Below are 14,195 nucleotides of genomic sequence, written 5' to 3'. Positions count from 1 at the left end.
TAAAATGGAGAAATGGCTTAAACACAGCTATTGATGTAAACAAGGCTTCAATTCTGGGTCAGGGAAAAGCTGAATATCACAAGTGTTAATTTTGTGTGCTTGCGACCGTACGTGTGGCTGTTTTGTCTATGCCAGTGACATTACATCCTGTTGGTCATTTGACTATAAAGCCAGGCTACATAATGGCTGCGTCACAAGCCTTTACTTCCCATCTGCTAACACGTTTGACAAAACATTTGAGAACAACCACTGCTCTACTATACCGAACCAAGAACCCCCAACAGTCCTCACATTCCCAATACTATACATGATGCAAATTAGAAATGTTTATTGCATTTCACACTGGAACAAAGTGGATTAACATGAAACACAAGTGCCATATTTGTAAATATGCGGAATTCATATAATATCTTATGTTTGCAAATATGTTATGGCCCGTCTCACCAGCTCAGAGTTTTTGCCACAGAGCTAGCAAAATGCAAGGTCACCAAAGAGGTTTTAGAAATTAATTGCAGCATTATCTAGACATGCTTAGGGCTCCTTGTGAACAAGTAAGATGTTTCACTGCCAAATATTCAGTTTCCTTTCTCTCTCTGTCATTGGGGTGATTATCTCAACAAATGGCTTGGACAGTGGGTGGTTAATCATTTCATCATACAGCTTAGATGAACAAAGAAACCACATATTTTAGCTCAATGGTTTGCACTGAAAACGAGGAGCCCTCACCATTATTAATGGATAAAATTAGCCAGTCCTTGGGTCCGTGATACACTACAACACAACCCACCCTTGGATATATATATATACAATATTTTGGATCATTTAGCTGCAGCAATTAATTGTTTGATCAAAACTAATCAGCAACTATTTTGATATTCCATTAAACTGTCCTGAGACATCACCAACCTGCTTAGATGTAGTGTATTTGGTTGCAGAGCAGTGCGTTGGGCAGGTGCATCAGCCTGGCTAATTTATTGGTTTAACTCTAGTGCATTGCAGTAAAACTGAATTTGCTATTCTCAGAAGCACTGTTCATAATCTCTGAAATACATCTCTGTCAGGTCTAGTCCATTTAACTAGTCAAGCAAGAAGGATGCTTTACAAGTTGCATCGTAAGCATGAAGCAGTTGCATGAGTAAAAACAGTCCAATGCAAAATAATTAGCAACAAGTGAACAACCATCTATTTATTGCAACTGCATCACGAATAAAAACCTTGATACCAAAACCATCCTTATCATGCAGAGTATTTTTTTAACACTCAGGCAACCAAATCTCTTTTCTCATAAACTTACATCAGTTAGTGGGAACACCAATGCAAACAACAACTTAAGCTTTCACTGACTCCTGCTCTATTTATAAGGGCAAAGTGTTGGGGTTGGATACTGAGCAATTGTTCTTAAGAAACTGAATGTCTTATATAGTCTATTTCATAAAATGCAGAATTATAATCTCTGATATTGACAAAATGGCAAATATGCACCCAGTCCTAAACCTACTGTTGAGCATTTGAGCTGCAGGCTACACGGCCTTTTTTTCCCGTACCACTGTTACACTCCATGGAGCAGCACCGGGCTAGCCCATAGTCATCTTGTCTTTCAAAAAAGTACCTTAATTGAATGACTCACTTCATTGAGATTGGACAGGCCTCATAACACCAGCCAACAAAAAGAAACTGTGGTCTGGAGAGAAGTGTACTTTGTTCTTCTGTCAGAAACACTACAAGTTTATTAGACCACAATCCACCATTTCATGAGACCCTGATCCATCAGATCAGACTTTAATCTATACATGATGTGCTCTGATCCCGCTGTTCATACGGTGACACCAGCACTGTGAAAGTGAAACACGGGGTCACACACAGTGTCGTAGTCTGGGACTTCAACAGTAACACGTTTGTGGGAAAACCTTTTTATTTTCTCTGAACACCTCAAGCACCCATTGGCCCCCCCGCCTGGGAACCAGACCCCACACTGCAGGAATCTGCACATCAACTCATTCCAGTTAATGTTTCCACTGAACATTTCTGTTGTCTGAAATTCAACTTCAGCTGGAAATGATTGCCAGCGGGCGGCCGACCAGGGGTTCGGTCCGGCCACTGGCCGAGCCGAGAGCCGCTCTTTGGACCCCCCAAGTACTGAGGCTAAGTTAGCTCGGCGGAATGAGCGAGTGAGTCTCGGAGGCTAGCAGGCAGAGAAACAATGAGCTGAGAGCAGGCAGGCTGGGCTAGCTTCATGCTTCATGCTGGGGGGTTTATCCTGGAGGTCGTGAAGGAGGAGGGAGATTGAGGGGGGGGTTAGCCAGCTTGGCTTGCACGGCAGATTTAAATGAATTAGCTAGCGAGCCGTTGCATTGACAACAATAAGGGAAAAAAACTGAAAAATGGAACAACTTACCGACTTAGCTAGCCACTCTTACTCCATACCCCTGTCTGTCCATGGTGGTGTGCACTCCGTAAAAAAATAAAGAATAAAAATAAATCAGAGCATGGGGCTTGAATTAGAATGAAACCTACAGAAATTAAGAAAAAAAAGGTGAAGCAGCGGAAAGCAGTGGCAGTGCACTCCCCAACACATCCAACACAAGAGAGGGGGAGGCCAGCGATTCACTGGACTTCTGCCATCACACTTCGAGATACCGTCCACACCGAAAACAAGCCCAGTCCGGAACGCATTCTCATCGGAGCCGTCTCAAGCCCCGCACAAGTCCAGCTTCTCTCCCCGCGACCTGACGCCGATTAATCCCCCAGCGGAGAGCCTCCCATCCAGGTTAATTCCTCCGGATTCACCGTTTCTGGATGAGCGCCGTGCTGCTGCTTCTTGTGGGAACCGATACAATGTAGCCAACCAGCAGCAGCGGGAGCGGCCGTCAAATCCAGGACACGCGAATCCAGGCGGATCGGACTGCCGCGGTCCGCGGAGCCCGGCCCACGAAGACACGGAACTGGATCTACACCCGCACTGGGTTGGACTGTGACTTCATTTGTTTGCTCTCGACCAAAGGAAAATCCAGCAGGCAGAACCACATGGCAGAAAAACTTGTAGTGTAGGGGGGTAAATTATGGTCCCGGCGGTACCAACCTTTGCGTGGTTTGTTTTAATGATTTAAAGCGATTCATTCATTTTCATTCATCTTATAAAGTTTATCCATTTCCAGGCGGCAGGGGATGCTGGAGCCAATCCCAGCTAACACTGGGTGAGGGCGGAATACACCCTGGAGGACAGGTCACTCGTCCATCACAGAGTCAACACACGGAGACAGACAGACACCAACAACCATTAACACTCAGACCTCCATGTCTTTGGACGGTGGGAGGAAACCCACGCAGGCACATGGAGAGCATGCATACTCCACATAGAAATGCCCCAGGCTGGGAATCGAACCCATGACTTTCTTATTGTAAGTCGGCAGCACAGCATCATAGGTCCTTGCAAAATATATATCACTGCGTGCCTTTTTGCTATTTTTGCATGAAGACTCTTTGGATATGAATTCCTGATAAATTGTCCATGTTCCACAGGAAAGTGTGGAACATATGTGAAATTGTTTCATTATGCAACCTCGACAAGCAAAGCAATGAGTCATTAAGCTTATTAAGCAAAAAAACAAGCAAACAAAAAAACTTTTATATGTTGAGTAGAGGATGCAGTTATAAATGTTGACAGTCCATTCATAAAAAAAATTATGGATGTCTTAGATTGTAATAAGTTACCACGTCTGTTGATATAAACAATCCAAAATTATGGAGAAATGTTTTTTACAAGTGAAAATTGCAACATTTCTGAAGTGGTTATCCTGTTAAACAAGCTCATCTTAGGAGATAAATCACGTTTAATGCTGGAGAAGGATAAACACCAGCTAATGGGCATTGTCACAACCTGGCAATGAAAACATTGATCTTATTAATGGCCTATAATTGATCACAAAAGCCTGAGCAGATTAATTATTGAACATTAAAAAAGCTGGTTAGGCATTATTAGAAACTCGTACCATCAAAAGCAGTGTATGATAAAAACTTCCTGCAGGTTAATCTGTTACAGACTGTAGTCTAATTGTGAACACAAAAGGAAACATTCTTGTTAAGGTAGTAACTGATATCATCTGTAAATAATTGCCTGCATCACCCAACCATATCAAATGCGCATCTTGTTGAATGTCAGCACTTTTAAGTCTCCTCTAGTCTGATTACACCAAAGCTAACAATGTTGCAGTCAAAACCTGATCTTCACGCTTCAGGGTAAATTGAGCACGTTACCTCTGTGGCTACCAAAGTCATGCTCTAATTTCACTGTGCGACTCTATTAACAAACAGAAAACAGTGAGCCAGAAACAAGAGAAAAAAAAAAAAGAGATTCCACCGATGAGACCTTTTCAGATGTGTCACAATTCCAACTCTTGCAGCTCTGTGGATAACCTTTCATGTTATCCAGCTTCAAACACCGTGAAGGCTTTAAGTCGTTGTCTCTCTCTGTGCCGGTTTCCCAGGCAACAAGAATATGATAATGTTGCCTTTGACATGACAGAAGGAATCATCTTGCTAACAAACAGAGACAACAGGCACAAGGAGGGCTGGGGGAGAGGCGGGGGAGGGGGGCTGAATTAATGGACTCATTTTCACACAGAGGGAAAAGCAGCAGCAGCTACTCACCATCCTCCATCCATCCTCCATCTTTCTCCATTGCCTTCGATGCATTCCTGCTGGCAGGCACACTCATGCCTTCCCAGGGGAGCAGCCAGCCTCCAATGGAAAGCTAAATAACAGTCAGTGGTCGGTGGGGACTGGAGGGGACAGAGTCCTGATGATGACTGCCCTTCAAGGCTGAGGCTCTGAATCAAGTATTCTCACGGCTTAGCGTCACACCAACTCAAACCTGAAAATGAACAAGCTGCATGGACGCCATGTGTTTTCCATCAGTGAAAAAGGGCTAATCAGCCAGCCATGTGGAGTCACAGTGGGGCTGGCTTGTTTTGTGTGATCATCTTTCCATTACTCTATAAAAGACTTAAAGCTTTGAAACCCATCTACACAAGGCTTATTCTCCAGCATATTGAAATTAAAGACTTGTGTCAACTGACAGCATTGTCTCTCATTCATCACAGTCGAATTAACTGATAGAAAATTACATAATTACTAATGCAAGGTCAAATGACAGTGGAGGGACAACAAATTGTTTTTTAATCATGACCCAATTAATCTGCACTGTCATGACTGATATAACACATTTATATTAGGATTGCAAATGGCACGAGTCCAATTTTTGTTACTGCACAACATCGACTTGTAATGTCATTTTTCAGCAAGACTAGCAGTCTTTTAGGGTTTGCTGTGTCCATCTGGTGATCAGGATTTACAATGAAATGTCTCACTATTGGGTGGATTTTTATAGTCCACCACACCCTTAGCAACGCCACAGCTGTAAGTGATACGGACACAGATTATTGGCAAGTGTCTAAACGATTGAGTAAATAATCCTGTCTATTCCATTAAACCGGGAGTAGTGTGTGAACAACGGAGATTCAGATGAACAGAGAGAAAACCCTGCAGTCTGATTGTCATGCAGCAGCAGCAATGGTTATCTACCATTAGTAGTTAATGGACATGAGCAACGAGACAACAACATGCATTAAGCTTAAGAGAAATCTGTTTTCTCGAATGCAAGATCAGCCAGGACACAAGAATTAATCAGCAGTTTAGAGTGATGTCAGTCAAGTAATATTGGATCTAATTTGTTGAGGAGATTATTTTTGAAGTAATCTTGGAAGTCATCTGTTACACATGAACATGTGACTTGAATACTATGCAAAAGCCAATCCCAGCTAGCGTTCCAGGGTGAGGGTGGGGTACACCCTGGACAGGTTACCGGTCCAATGCAGGGCCAACACAAGGAGACGTATAGAGGCAGCCATTCATGTCTACAGGCAACTTAGAGCCACCAATTAACCTAAATGTCCATGTCTTTGGACTCCTGAAGGAAGTTGAAGAACCCAGTGGGAACCCACGAGGAGACCATGCAAACTCAGAATCTTCTAGCTGTGAAGCAAGTGCACAAGCACCATGGCATTGTGTTGCCTGAAAAAGCTAAATCAAAAATCAAAATAAAGAGGCATTAAGACCCATGTTCTGTGTTTTCTACATAGATTATACTCTACATTTGTAAATCTTACCAGGGTCAAACCCAGCGAGTTGGAACAGAAAACCATTGATGGGTATTTGCAAAAGACATTCCACAAAATAGCAGATCCAAAAAGAAAGACATCTTGTTAGTATGGTGGTTCAAAGGTGTGTTGCATGAATTTTTCTCTTAGCTTTCTCCAAATTTATACTGTTTCTGAAGCATCTACCCATTTGGTACATCTCAACATTTCTACAATCAAAAGAATAAGAACATATTCTGTGAGCCTGTGGCATAAAGAGGAGCTCACATTTATTGTCTATCATATAGCAATATGCTAATACTTAATCCAGAGTAATCGTGTTATGTTCCAGTTCTGCTGCCTGCTCCTAAGAAAACAGAAGCCTGGAAGGGACTATTTTACATTTTCAAGAGAGTAAAGCTTAAAAATCAGCATGCTCAGAGATTTAGCCCTCCTGACAGAAGAGGCCTTGAAGACAGCTATCATCTGAACTGTATTCGGTGTGGCATCTTCCCAGTTAACAAGCTCTGAGAAACAGTGAGGACGCTCTGGTGGGAGGCTCTCAGTGGACAGGAATTAAAACCAGAACAAGAACACACAGCAGTCATTTCCATTTGGAGTCATTTTCTTTGGTGCTCTGTTCAGGAAATAAATGTGGCCATTTTTCAAATATCCACCGCTACCATTTGTGTTGTTACAAGTACCATCTCATTCAGCAAGGTCAAGAGGTCAGGGGCTAAATTGATCACTTATCAGTGCATCTTTAGAAATTGCAGTGAGTAATGGAAAATCCATTTTTAATTGAATTTATGCCGCTGCTCTCATTCTGAAGGCTAATGGTGAAGTCAGTTTGTTCATTTTCAAATTTCTGGACAACACGTATTTCCACAGATTCCTGATATTGTTTGTTCTGAATCTGGGATCAACAAAATGCTTTCAGGTGTTAGTGCAATCAGAAAAAGGACTTGATGGGGGCTAGGAAGTTATTGGTTTATAATGGTTTGACATGTTTTGGGGTTGCAATATGCTACTCAAATTCCTCCAGGAAACGGGGTATAACTTTAAGAATAATGAGGGACTTGTCGATCATTCATGAGGTACAGCAGCATAACAATAAGTCCAAATTGAGTCCAGCGTAGTTGTCAGACTAAATCTCCACATTGGGCAAATTAGACAGTATTTTAAGGTCTGAGTGTACTAATTACACCTGTGCAACACATTTTAATATCCTCATCTCACCGCCCCCCTTTTTATGGCCAATAGAAAGCAAATCAAACTGATAAACGTAAAACATGTGCAAGCCTCAATAATGTTGAGTTACGACTGTAATCGAATGAGTTAAAGAACAGAAGCTTCTTTATTTAGGAAATTTATTATTGGGCTTCAGTGCGAATATGGATACCTCCATATATACGGAGAAATCTGTCTGCTAAGGCGTCATTTGTTGAAGCAGGAAGTTTGTTACTATTTTAAGGCTATTCAGGCAGTAATTAGGGAATCTTTATTGTTGTGCTGAACTGCAGGCTTTAACATAGTTTTGAGTCCTCTCCCCTACTCTTTTTCTTTCACAGTACATTTCCTCTAAAACACCCACTTGTTGTTCTCTACAGTCCAGTTTTTTCCCCCCACTGTACCTACATTTAAGTACCGGCTGGAAGAAGAGATATTTTATTGGTGCCTGATTCATACAATGAAATTACACTGTAAATCATGGGCTGTATTATAAAGTTAACATTTACTGTTGCCCACGCCTCAAGGGCAAACAGGTCATTGCTCTTTGTGAACACAAAACACATGCAGACATCCATGTCTCAGATCTCTTCTCTTTTACTCACTTGCCTTGAGGGACTCACACCCCCCCCCACCACCACCACCACCACCGCCGGATGGGGCCCACTGTGGACCTCTGAACTAATCAAAGCCGACACACAAGGAAGATGGTATAAAGAAAAGAATACTGCTCTGCAGTATTTGCTCTTTTATCAAGGTAACCCCAGATGAACCCCCGTGTATTTTCAGTGTGTGGAGTGCTTGTCTTTGTTTAGAAAAAAAGCATCCAGTGGTGGACAAAGTGCTCAACTCCATTACTTCAGTGAAGGTATAGATAATACTGTTCAAATATTAATTGAAAGCTGTTCAATTTTTTACTCAAGTTAAAGTACTGAAGCACTTTTAAAAATACTTCCGTATGAAAAGTTAATTTTCATTTTAATGTCAATAATGTGATGAACACAAATAAAGACTGATCTAACCTACTGGATGCACTGACTTCCTTGTAGACCCTGTAGAATGAAAAGCCTTTAGAATGTGCTCTGAAGCCTCCAGAAATGCCTTGACACACGGTTGACAAGAGGACCGCCATCCTAGACAACCTAGGAAGGTTTGAATGTGAAGTGCTTTTATTGGTCAATGATATAAAAGTGGGCAGCACAGTGATTAGTGCTGTCACCTCACAACAAGAAGGTCATGGGCCTTTCTGGGCAGTGTTCATGTTCTCCCGGTGTCTGCGTGGGTTTCCTCGTGGTACTCTGGTTCCCTCCGACCGTCCAAAGACATCATGTTTGGGTTAACTGGTGCCTCTAAACTGTCTGTAGGTCTGAGTGTGAGTGGTTGTTGGTCTCTGTGTGTCTCTGTGTGTTGGCCCTGTGATGGACTGGTGATTTGTCCAGGTCGACTCCGCCCTCACCCAGTGTGAGCTGGGATTGGCTCGAGCAACCCCAGCAACCCGGAAACAGCTAAGCGGCAGAAGATGAATGGATGAGTATAAAAGTGCCGCCCATTTAGCATTTGGGGAAATGGCATGATGAGGCACGTCACGTCTTGAGATGTCGTTGTGGCAAAAAGGGGTCATTGCGATGATTCTAGATATTTCCTTTGCACGTCCATGCTGGCTTGAAAGCCAATGCTCTCTGACAGATTATTTGATGGATGTGCCACAAGCTGGTCCCAGGTTGTATTTTTCCCCCTCCTGCCGCCACCTCTTCTAAAGTGCTCCAAAACCTAATTCATCTTCCAGGCCTGCAGGGATTGGGGGGGGGGCTGGGACCCTGTGCCCTCAGTCCAATCAGTCTCTCAGCAAGCACACAAAGGTCCTGCTGCTTCTACAACTGGAAACTTGGCCTGTTGGTGAAGGGGGGGGGAGCATGCTGTTGGACTGGAGTCAATTGAATTTCGTTTCAATCAGGAAATTCAGCTGGGCATCTTTTTCAGCCCAAACGATAAATAAGTACATTACATCTTATAAATACCTAATTTAATTTGAAACCTTTGCTAACTGGATGAAAGTTGGATAGTGACAGAAATGTTAGTTGGGGTTCTGGCTCCCGAAACAGGTGGTGCTCAAAATTGGATGACACCCTGCGTGTTATATTGCTTCATCTACTCTGATTAGTTCCTCTCCCCATCCACCAGCATCATTAACTGCAGGGTGGCTGGTTTGTGTGGCACAAGAAGCTTCAGGCACACTGATCAAGCAGGAAAACGCTGAAGATAGTTCATGTGATTGATAGAGGATTTTAAGTTTGATATTCTAGATCAGTACAGCACAGCGGCATAGTGGTTAGCCCCGCACTGAGAAGGTCGTGTGTTCAGTTCCCGGCCTGGGGTCTTTCTACGTCACCGTCCAAAGACATCATGTTTGGGTTAACTGGTGACTCTAAATTGTCTGTAGGTCTGAGTGTGAGTGGTTGTTGGTCTGTGTGTTGGCCCTGGGATGGACTGGTGAGCTGGGATTGGCTCCAGCACCCCTCGTGACCCAGAAATGGCTAAGTGGTAGAAGATGGATGAATGAATATAAAAGTTCATTTGGCATTTGGGGAAATGGCACGATGAGGCACTTCAAGTCTTGACATCAGAAGTGCGAAGGCATTTTGTGACTGTTAAACCTTTGAAGTTTATAAAGCTGCACAAAGACTAGAAACAGGGAAACAGCCCTGGTTTGTTCAAAGTAATAAAATCAAACTACCAGCAGCTCTGTGACTTGTATAATTAATCCACAAACCAGTGTGAAGTACGAAAGCAACATTGAGCGGTTCTCAGTAACACCCGATGTTTTGGCTCCATGGCTACGTAATGGACATAAACTGGGGAATCATGGATTTTGTATAGATTGAACCAACAAGATATAATGTGCTAATTAGGGGTGCTTTCAGATCAACGAACAGGCCACACTCGGAGGGAGCACCAACATGGTGACATGAAATACAACAGAAATAACATTTTTTTTCATCCTTCAAGGACACAGTTATACAGTTAAGTCCTACATCTGCCCCCTGTACCGAAAATAGCCATTTCTGTAGCCAACAGGGTGATGGACTGATGACAATGTTTTAACCTGTTAAATATCTGTAAATCAAATTCTTGGAAGTTTCCCAACTTCCTAAAATAAGCTCATCTTAAGTTTCCTCATCCAAAGATCTCATTCTCCCACTTACCTCAAAACACCAAATATATGAACTATACTTCTGCATGAAAAGTGTGCGCCTGCCATTTTCCATGTAGGTTTCTGGATGCGTAAAAATCCACAGGTGGTGAGAATATGCATACTGGTACACATCTTTAACACCATGGATACTATTTAAACCGTCCTTTGAGCCTGATTGGTGTGATGCGAGTTGGCAGAAAAGGATAATAAAAGTGATTTTGGCTGGCATTTCATTTCAAGCCGTTTTCTTTCACTACATTGTGTTAGGGTGTAATTTATAATTCAAAGAAACTTCTGATTACATAGTGAAGCTTTTTTATATCGTTATAATGATCTTCATTGAAATAAACCAATCCGTACATCATATTCATAAATAAAGATTATTATTCAGTGTGATGAGTGACTGAGAATAACCTGCTCCGTCAGATGTGACCCACTAGCAGGTCATTAAAACGTCACTCTATAAACGCTGTAGCCGTGTGTAATGGCTCTGCCAATTCATACAATGGCTGCCTTGGCGTTGCTGGAAGAGATTGACCAATAGAGGCGAAAACGGGTCTTCAGAGGCCACACTGATTTTTTTGGCCCATGATGATAGCTGGCTAATGAGCTGCTTTCCTTTTCCATGAGCTGTTCTCTTGGAACTGTGTGCAGAACTGGGCCGTCTGCTGGGCGTATGCCATCCTTGTCCATCTACAGGTAATGACAGCACTCAGGTTTTTGGCAAAGGGGATGTTTCAGCTGGAGCTCGTGGACAGATAAGGCTAATGCCACAGATGAGACTTCCAGATGATCTTGGTTTCATTTTCTCAATTTGATCAACCATTGTTTCCTGTTTACTGTCAGAAAAAAATTGTTTTTTCTTCTTCAGTTGCTTCTTAACCGACTCCAGTATTTCTCCTGAAAACTAAATACGGGCCCTTTGTATGCAAATCAGGCAATTACAGGGGTGTTGGAAACTGTTAATAGTAAATTGTGGGCGTGCTCTGAAGGCTCGTGCACATGCACACAGTTTCAGGGTGATTGAGATGTATGAGGGAAAAACACATGGTGACAGCCAAAAGTGAGGTTTTATAAATCTGACAAAAAGACAGGATGTGCACGTTTCCTGTTCGACACCTGAACATACACAGAGTTTTAGACATTCGGACCCAGATCTGGTGTAAGCTTGGATCCATTCTGATCTCTGGTACAGAAACTGACAAATGGGCCCGAAACTTTGGACTCATTCTGTCTTTGGTAAGGAGATGTTTGTTTCTCAGAAGTGATAAAAGACACTGGCTGGACGGACCCAAGTTAGCTGTGATATCACTCTTTTCATTGAAAGACACTTCCCAAAAAGTTGAACTGCTCCATTAAAAACAGGATCAAGGCTGCGAGCCTTTATTCAGCCCAGACGACACGGCTGTTTCATTATTTAAATAAATCACCTACAGCACTTTTCCTCCACACAAGCGCATCACATTATCTTTTGTGCATGAAAAACCAACAGCACATGATCTCATGGTGTTTATCTAAAGAGGCTTAGTAAAAACTGCATGTGCTTAATTGTTCAGCGTAACAGAACAGAGCCCTTGTTTATGTGAACTTGGATGTCTGTTTTCATTCAGAGAAGTGCCCCAGATTCGGAAGAGAGAAGGAAGGACCACCCACAGGGCAAGGAGCTGTCATCATTGATTCACTGGAGGCTGAATTTAACAAATTCTTAAGCAGTCTCTCCGAAAAAAAAAAAAAAAAAAAAAAAAAAAAAAAAACAACAAAAAAACAAACAAACAAACAACCCCCCCCCACCCACCCACCCCCCAACACCTTCTATGGAGAAACTCAACAAAAGAAACCTTTTACATTCTCTGGGTGGGAGATTACTGGGAGGGCTGGTGCAATTACGCATTCTCGTACTGAATGGAGTGGAGCAGAGAGTTGTAGCTAATCTGCAACTCAAAAAAGAGTAAATCTAAGGTAATCAACAGTGAATTACAATGCTAGGCACAGGCAAAAAAAAAAAAACAACTTTGTGTGTGTGTGTGTGTGTGTGTGTGATTCACACTATGCTTTTCAGACCACGGTGAAATTCGCCCTCAGGCAAGAAAGAGCTTAGTCAAAGAGCCACTCAACACATTTGGAAGGAAACAAGCACACAGCACTGCAAGAGCAGGTAAAGCAGTGGAAACACAAAATTAGATTACACTGGCAGAATATAAATCAGAGTCACAGCTGCACAACCAGGGGAAAGACTTAATAATAAAAATGTCAAAAAAAAAAAAAACAAAAGCAAAAACAAACCTAAAGACCTTCTCAGCACAGAACACCTTGAACTAGTGCCAAGAATTTATTTCAGAGGTAGCGTTCACGTTGGGCTGCTTGTTGGCATCCTGGAAATTTTCAGCCTCTTAAAGTCAGTTTTTGATGCCATTTACGGCGTGTGTTTGTTCTGTTATGGAAATCAAATGTAATCACACTAACTTACTTCAGTGCTCATTGCTTAACGTGCACCTTGATGATTGAATGGAAGGAACACATGAAGTGCTGAACTGAACTGCTGCTAAACGCCACTAATTGCATTTTATAATGTTGAAATGTCTTCTAATTGAAGACGAGATGCTAAATCTGACAATCAAATTCTTACAGATCATTCAGCAAAATATCTGGTCATTGTGCAAACAGAATCATTGAATCCCTCCAGACTTTTATTTACATTTAACGTTGCTCTGGAATGTTGCAAGATTCATTTGCTTTTTGTCTGATTAACAAAGAAGTCCTCAAATTAGCATTACGGCTAAAAACCGTGACCGTTCAAAGGGTGTTCCCTGCCCCCAGTGGATTTTAAGCAGGATTTATGCCCTGGCCTTTTCAGCAACTTTCCGATGCCAACAATCCAGCATTCACACCCACTTCCCCTCATTACGGCCAGCTGTGCAGTGCTGAGAGTGTTTGTTACACAATTATCTCTGCCATTTTTCATTTCAGCAGCGTCGGCTTCATCTCCCATCTTCCCCTCTTCATGACAGAGAGGTTTTCACTCCACCTTCAAATATGGTCACTAAATTATTAAGAAATTACCACGAGTGACCACAGGCATCACTAAAACCGCAACCGGAGCATGAGACCAGTTTGAAACGTTAAAATGGCGAGCAGGGAGCACCGACTCAACTCCATGATATTATCTGAGCATCACAAGCTGCAGAGTCAGCACAAATGCACATGCATGCATCTGATTAGTCCAAAGAACATATACTGGATTACATTTTTAATCCTGGATGAACTGCTTTGCTGTACAACCCCTTTTGTTCCTGCAGCCCCCGACCCTGCTATGCCGGTGTAATTGAAATGAATAAGAACGCTGTGTGTTATTGTTGGTCTAAATCAGGCGTTAGGTGTGAGGGGGGTCATTACAGGCTGCTGATGGCACCAGAGAGGAAGCGTTTGTGATCATTAGCTCCTTCATCAGCAGTTAGAAAGTTACAAAAATATTTTGTCTCTGTTGTCTCTGAACCTGATGGGTGAACGGAAACAGTTAAGTCTCCTGTGGGTTAAGAAACAACTATCATACAAAACACACTTTTTTTAACAACATTTTGACAAGTGGTACTGTAATTAAAAAATATATATAAATAAATAAAATAATAGAAGCACAAAAG

The 14,195-nt window shown here is 42.3% G+C and overlaps 1 protein-coding gene across 2 annotated transcripts in view; it reads right to left on the bottom strand.

The window, feature by feature from the left end:
* Positions 1-2,817, bottom strand: part of znf609b (zinc finger protein 609b) — a 73,478-nt gene extending 70,661 nt beyond the window's left edge. For both annotated transcript variants that reach the window (XM_029498182.1, XM_029498183.1), the window contains exon 1: positions 2,396-2,817. The gene's annotated coding sequence lies outside the window, so the exon portion shown is untranslated. The remainder of the gene's footprint in view (positions 1-2,395) is intronic.
* Positions 2,818-14,195: the final 11,378 nt, after the last annotated feature.

Source organism: Echeneis naucrates, chromosome 3, assembly GCF_900963305.1.
Source record: "Echeneis naucrates chromosome 3, fEcheNa1.1, whole genome shotgun sequence".
In the NCBI taxonomy this organism is placed as follows: domain Eukaryota; kingdom Metazoa; phylum Chordata; class Actinopteri; order Carangiformes; family Echeneidae; genus Echeneis; species Echeneis naucrates.
Note: the sequence above shows the minus strand (reverse complement) of the source record. Positions and strands in the feature narration are given on the sequence as shown.